The sequence below is a fragment of the Coturnix japonica genome, chromosome 2 (genome assembly GCF_054131305.1).
Source record: "Coturnix japonica strain WE chromosome 2, WE-NBRP24, whole genome shotgun sequence".
Taxonomy (NCBI): Eukaryota; Metazoa; Chordata; class Aves; order Galliformes; family Phasianidae; genus Coturnix; species Coturnix japonica.
Window position 1 is genome coordinate 87,684,037 of NC_140664.1, and position 6,358 is coordinate 87,690,394.

Below are 6,358 nucleotides of genomic sequence, written 5' to 3' on the forward strand. Positions count from 1 at the left end.
CAGAGAGAGAGAGAGTCTCCGAAAACCGAGAGGCCTACTGTGAACTCTAGGCGACACGGCTGGAATGCTTCCCACTCTCCGAGAAGTTCGAGAGAAGAAGGAGGGCACTCCAGCCTGGGAACGAGATTATATAGAGTCCTGGTCCCGTGACTTATTGTTACTCCTGTTGTTCTCTGGGATATGTAGTCTTCTTCTGTGGACTGCACATTCAACAGAAGTATCCATACTTGACATGATGTTATGATGTGGAATACTGATAGCAAAATTACAAAATTACAAAACCATGACAGTAGATGCATTTCCCCAAACACCAGCTCAGTATCAGCCGGCTAGGAAACACTCATTGTCTAAGGCAGGTCTTTGACTGTGTTAGTTCAGTACTTTACTGTGCTGTATCTTCCTATACTGCTGACTTTGTTGGAATTTTCATCTAACATCAACTGCAAATTTAAACAGACTGAAATATTGCAGATGACAGCAGTGCAAGATGCCCTATCTCCTCAGAAACAGGTCTGCTTATGTGTGGCCAAACTGCCTTTATTTTTTCCTCTGTTACAGTTTTCTAGCTGAGATCAACTAGGTAGTCTATCTTGGCAAAGCCACTGCACTTACTGTGAAATCTGAGGAATTAACCACAGGCAGTGTGTGATCCCTTCAGATAAGGGATTCTCTCTCAATCCCAGCATGCAACAAGGGGGAAATTTGAGGGGAAAAATAGAAATCAACAAAGCATGTATACTGAAAATTAATTCACGACTCTTCAAATACATTACTCCCACTGTCAAGATCCTTCATCTCCTTTCTTGAAAAAAACTCCTACACATGCCATGAGCAGATTTACAGCAATGGAAATCTGGGTATTGATCACTGAATGCTTATTTGCTGACTTGCCAGGGACTGATTTTTCTTCCCCCCTGGGTGATGATAAGAACAGGAAATTGTAGGAGATTGTAGATTCATTTTCCATCATCTCACATACAACCAGTGCTGAAGACTTGTATTATGTACACATATTCTTGGCTTCCCTTGACAAGAGATTTTTTAACATGGAATTAAATGAACTTAAGTGATGACACAGCTATCTACACCATATTCTCTAGTTCAGAGGTATTGGTGCTAGAGAAATATTTCCATCTCTTTTTCTGCTCTGAACAGTTGGTGGGGAATGAAGACTTCTGCAGAAGACAACCCAGAACGTGCAAACATTCCCCGGTATAAGCTCAGAGACAGTGTTATTTCATTAAGAGATGCAGAAAGCACCCGTGCTTAAAGAAAATGGATTTTATACCAATAGCCTCTGAAATACACAGAAAGAGATGGGAAAAAGTTCTTCCATTGCTGACTCTGCCAGCTTTCAGCCAACTCCATATGCTCTACATCTTTTATCAGCAGTACTCCCAGATGTGTGTGAGAAAAAAGAAATCTAGTCACTACCATTGAGAATACTGCCATGAAACAGAAAAATTGATGGAAAACCTGAGACACCTTCAGGAAGCAGAATCACCTGTGGAAGGAGGTTATGTCCAAATGCAAACATTCAAACTGCAGCTAGAAGCCTTCTGTCATGAGAAAGACAGCTACAAGAGCAAGAGGAGAGAGAAGATAGCAGTGAAACACATACAGCCGCAAAAGAAGAAAAGCAGATGACAGAAGAGTGTATGAAAGGGAACAAGAACAGAGAAAGAACTGAGACAGGAGGTAAACATTCAGATGTGCTGGCTGTGTTCCCTCCCAACCTCATACCCACTCCATCCTACTTGCTAGAGTGGTAGCATGAGAAATATAAGTGGTGTTGATGCTGAATGAATAGGCTCTATTCAGCAATTGGTAATATATTCCTGTGTTAATAGTCAACACTATTTAAGACACAAAATGATACAGCAAAATACTTCACAGGTTGCTAGGATGAAAATGCAACCCTGCCAGACCCAATAGGATTTTCACCACTTATTCCGTGCCACCTACTTCATGCTCCAGTCCCACACCATCCAACACATCCTCACTAACCACATCTACTCCCTTCTACACAGGTGCCATTCCTTTAGCCTATAGGCCAATCTGCAAAGTCCACTGTTCACCTCCACTCTCCATCTGATTTTTGCACAGGCTGTATGGGACTATTAAAGAGTGAGCAAATCTTGTTGATCCACTGCCCAGCTCTTCAGCCAACAAATGCTCTCCTGGATGGGACATAGGGAGTCTTGGATGGTGTGATATTGCTGCTTTTGCACTGTCATGGTAGCATTCAACAACAGCTACTCTTTTTGACCCAGAATGGAATGGTCCTCTGAGGGATCAGGCAAGGCAGACAGCTATTGAATTTTCTATGTACCCATCACTGATGCACCTAAAGCCCTTTGGATCCTTTCTGGGCCCTTGAAGTACTCTCCAGTCGGGTGATCTCTGTCAGGGTTGTATAGAGCTTCCAGGCTGTACTCAATTGGATGTTTTTTCTACTTGTTCCCAGTTAGGCTCATCTTAGCCTGGACAACACGGACAAATCAAACAGTAAAAAGGGAAAAAAGTAAGTGAAGAATAATTCAGCCCATTTTATAGATGAAAAATTGATGCAGAGATTGCCTTGCTGGATATCACACTGGAAAACTTGGGCAGAATCAGGAATCAAAAACTTGAGTACGAACTTGGTAATGTGTACTTGTAACATTCCCACATCTTTTCAAATGTTAAAGGAGACCTAGTTTGTTATTATTTGTTACTTGGTTTTAGTTACATACCTCTAAGTAAACAAACTAAACTAGAACGAGCGTGTTCACAGAATACATTTTTCATTTTTTTGTTTTATTTGTTTTTTTTCATGTAAAGAACGGTCCTCCTGACACCAACTAAAAGCACTGCAAGGCCATAATTGATTTTAATGGCCTTCTATGCCTCTCTACTAAAATAAAGACATTTAGGGTCATCAACAGCTGACTGAAGCCCACGTTGAATCACTTATTCAGTGTTATGTAGCTTATGGAACACCTACCTTTTTGGATTTAGATACAACACATTATAGCTTTAGTAAGAAATTGTTCAGTGTACAAACATACTCCAATTTCTCTCTATGTATGTGATTTGGATAACTGGCTTGTTTCTACTTCCATCAGCTCCCATCCCACATTGATGCTTCTTGTTACAGATCCAGATGGACAAGCAGCACAGCTCCTCTCCGCCTTTGGGGATGCTTGTGGACAGTATCACTTCCAGGGTCATACAAAATTCGACAGATGACGCAATCTGCATTCTTATTTACCAGGATGGGCTACAGCCTCAGAGAAAGCATTCACATATATTATATGTACCATGACCCCTCAAGGCCATTTACTATACACAACCTTATATGGACTGCACAGGGAAGAAATAAGCATGTTCTGACAACCATTGCATTCCTTGTGTCATATCAGCAGCAACCGACCTCATATTTATCTCAGTGCCATTGAAATGATGAAAGTGCTGAAGGTCAAACTTGAGGTGGAACAAGAAATACTTTTTAAAAGTTACAGACTTAAAGATATCTATCAGAATGGGTAGCAGGTATGGCATGCGTTCTAAAGGTACAACAGAAAGTCAGCAACCTACACCAATGAGAATATGAATCTCAGCCATCAATACAAATCAAACTTCTGAAGCTCAATATCTTGCTGTGCTACAGAGCTTGCAAAAGTGACTGAAAAAAAAACAGCAATGTAATAATTCTTTGATGGAGCCCAACGTTCAAACTAAAATTGGTCTATTGTGCCAGCTGGCAAATATACTTCATCTTACTGAAGCCTGGGTGTATGGTTTTTTGTGTTTTTTTTGTTGTTGTTGTTTGTTTTTGTGTGGTTTTTTTGCAGCCTGACTCACAGTAAGTCAACCAGTTTGTTTTTAATTTAGCCCTGTTGAGGATGAACTTGCCCAGACATACTGAACTGCAGAAGTTCATACCATATCTTGAATATTTTCTTTTAAGAGATTAATCTGGCTTTGGCCCAAAGAAAGCAGGAACACCAAACAAATGTTGTCACAAACCAGTGCCCAACCTGCTGCTGAAAATCTTTTAATGGAAAAATACTGCTGAACTCTATGTTGAAGTTTTGTTAAGAAATAAATGTGGCATGCAAAGTATAAGCAATTTTGCAAGTGATCATTTTTTAATGCAATCATCCAAGGAAGAGAAATGGCTCTTGCAGATCTACTGCAGCAGTCGTTCATGAAGCGTTGTCATTTCCCACCACCCCTTTCCTACTATGTGCAATATTGAACATATCAGAAAACGTTCAGGTTTAGAACAACAGACTGCAGACCATAAAGCAGGTGTGTCCAACCTGTTGCCCATAGGCCCCATGCAACCTTGGGCAGCTAGTAATGCAGCCCCACAAGATTGTAAACCTTAATGCTACTGAGTGACTTTTAGTGATGTTTTTCATTAGTTGATTGTGCATAACCCAAACATAAACACTTTGGTCACAACAACCCCAGGCAACCCTACAGGCTTGGGAAGGAGTGGCTGGAAAGCTGCCTGATGGAAAGGGACCTTGGTTTGCTGATGGACAGTCAGCTTAATATGAGCCAGTAGTGTGCCTATGTGGCCAAGGTCAATGGCATCCTGGCTTGTATCAGGAATGATGTGGTGAGCAGGCCTAGGGAAGTCATCCTGCCCCTGTACTCAGCACTGGTGAGACCTCACCTCAAGTACTGTTCAGTTTTAGGCACCTCAGTACAAAAATGCCAGAAAGCATCATCTCATGCTGCACTGACTGCCTGATCCACCAAGCTAGTCTTCTCATTTTAGAAGGCTACCACATTGATCAGACAATTTCCCCTTTATCTATGATGACTATTCCCAAGTGCTATTTTATTCTTAGAAATGGTTTCCAGAAGGATCTGCTCCACCATCCCCATAAGGTAAGGCTAGTGCCACAGGTCTACCTTGCTCTTACTGAAGACAGAAGTGACATTTGCTTTCCTCCAGTCCTCAGGAGCCTTCCTGTTGCCATGACATTTCAAAAGTAATCTAGAATAGACTCACAATCTACAGATTGAATGCGTAAATACTAACACTGGATGATAACTTTACTTTTCTACTTACAGAATTTACAAGTTTTCTTCCTCCTCAATCTCAGTTTGTAATGTTTTGCTCTTTAAAATCCTTAGTGATTTTAAAATCCTTAGTGATTTTAAAGATCACTCACTTAGTGAGATTAAAATGAAATAAATGAAGAAACATAGCTCACAAACATCTATCATGCTGTAGGCACAATAAGAAGCAATGAATGAGAAAATATATTTTTTTCTACATCTGTACAGTAGTTTACACAAACATGCATTATTTTTTTGTATATTTATGAACTCCTAAGTCTCTTTCTGGTAAATGAAAAAGCAAAGAAAATCCCATATTCTTTCAGTATCACAAAATGAACAGAGGGAAATACCCGGTGGCTATCTTTTTCTTGGCAGTATTCTATTGACATCCTCTGAACAAAGGTCTACATGTACCTTAATAGTAAAATAAGGCTGTGTAAACTGAAAGACAAAGTTGTCTAGACTGGTATTCAAAATATGTCTAAACTGTGAAGAAGACAAAAGGTAAATTAAGATCCTGGGGGTAAAAAAAAAAAAAAAAAAAAAAAAAAAAAAAGATATTTTATAAAGCTTATTAAAACAAAGAAAAATAAAACAAAACACCTAAAGAATGATTTCCTTTAAATTCTAAATCAACTTTTGTAGACAGTTTCTTAAAAACATGAGAAATGTTTTCATTTACCTTCAAAAGGAATACCTGCCTTGTGCAGAGCTATAAGAACTTTAACAAACTCACGTATTGGGAAGAAATATAACTATTTCTTCTTAGGAATTAACTTGGTTTTTATTTTCATGAAATTCTCAAGCGCACACACAAATCACTTCACTTTGCTTTTCATAGGAGCAAATGTTCTAAAGACCAATGTGTGAAATTCTTGGACATTCAGTCATTTATTAAATAATAATAATAATAATAATAATAATAATAATAATAATAATAATAATAATAATAATAATAATAATAATAATACAGGATCTCTTTCTCCTCCTTCTGTGTCTGCTTCGGTTGTTAGGCAGAGAAAATCTAAAAGAGTACTACCCTCATGCCATGCAACTAAGGTTTCCATCGGCATTGATGTCATCCCCTTCCAGCAGGTTTAGAAACACCACTTGAAAGCAGGAAAGGTTCTGCATTCAAATACTGTGTCTTCCAAGTGTTAGAGTTTTTATCTAATCAGTTTAAGAAGCTTATGAATTGATCCTTTCTCATCTTATGAGAGAGTGCTGGTGACATAAAGATCGGCTTATACTGCAACAACCTGTTCCCACCAGCAAAATAAAGTGCAGGATCATC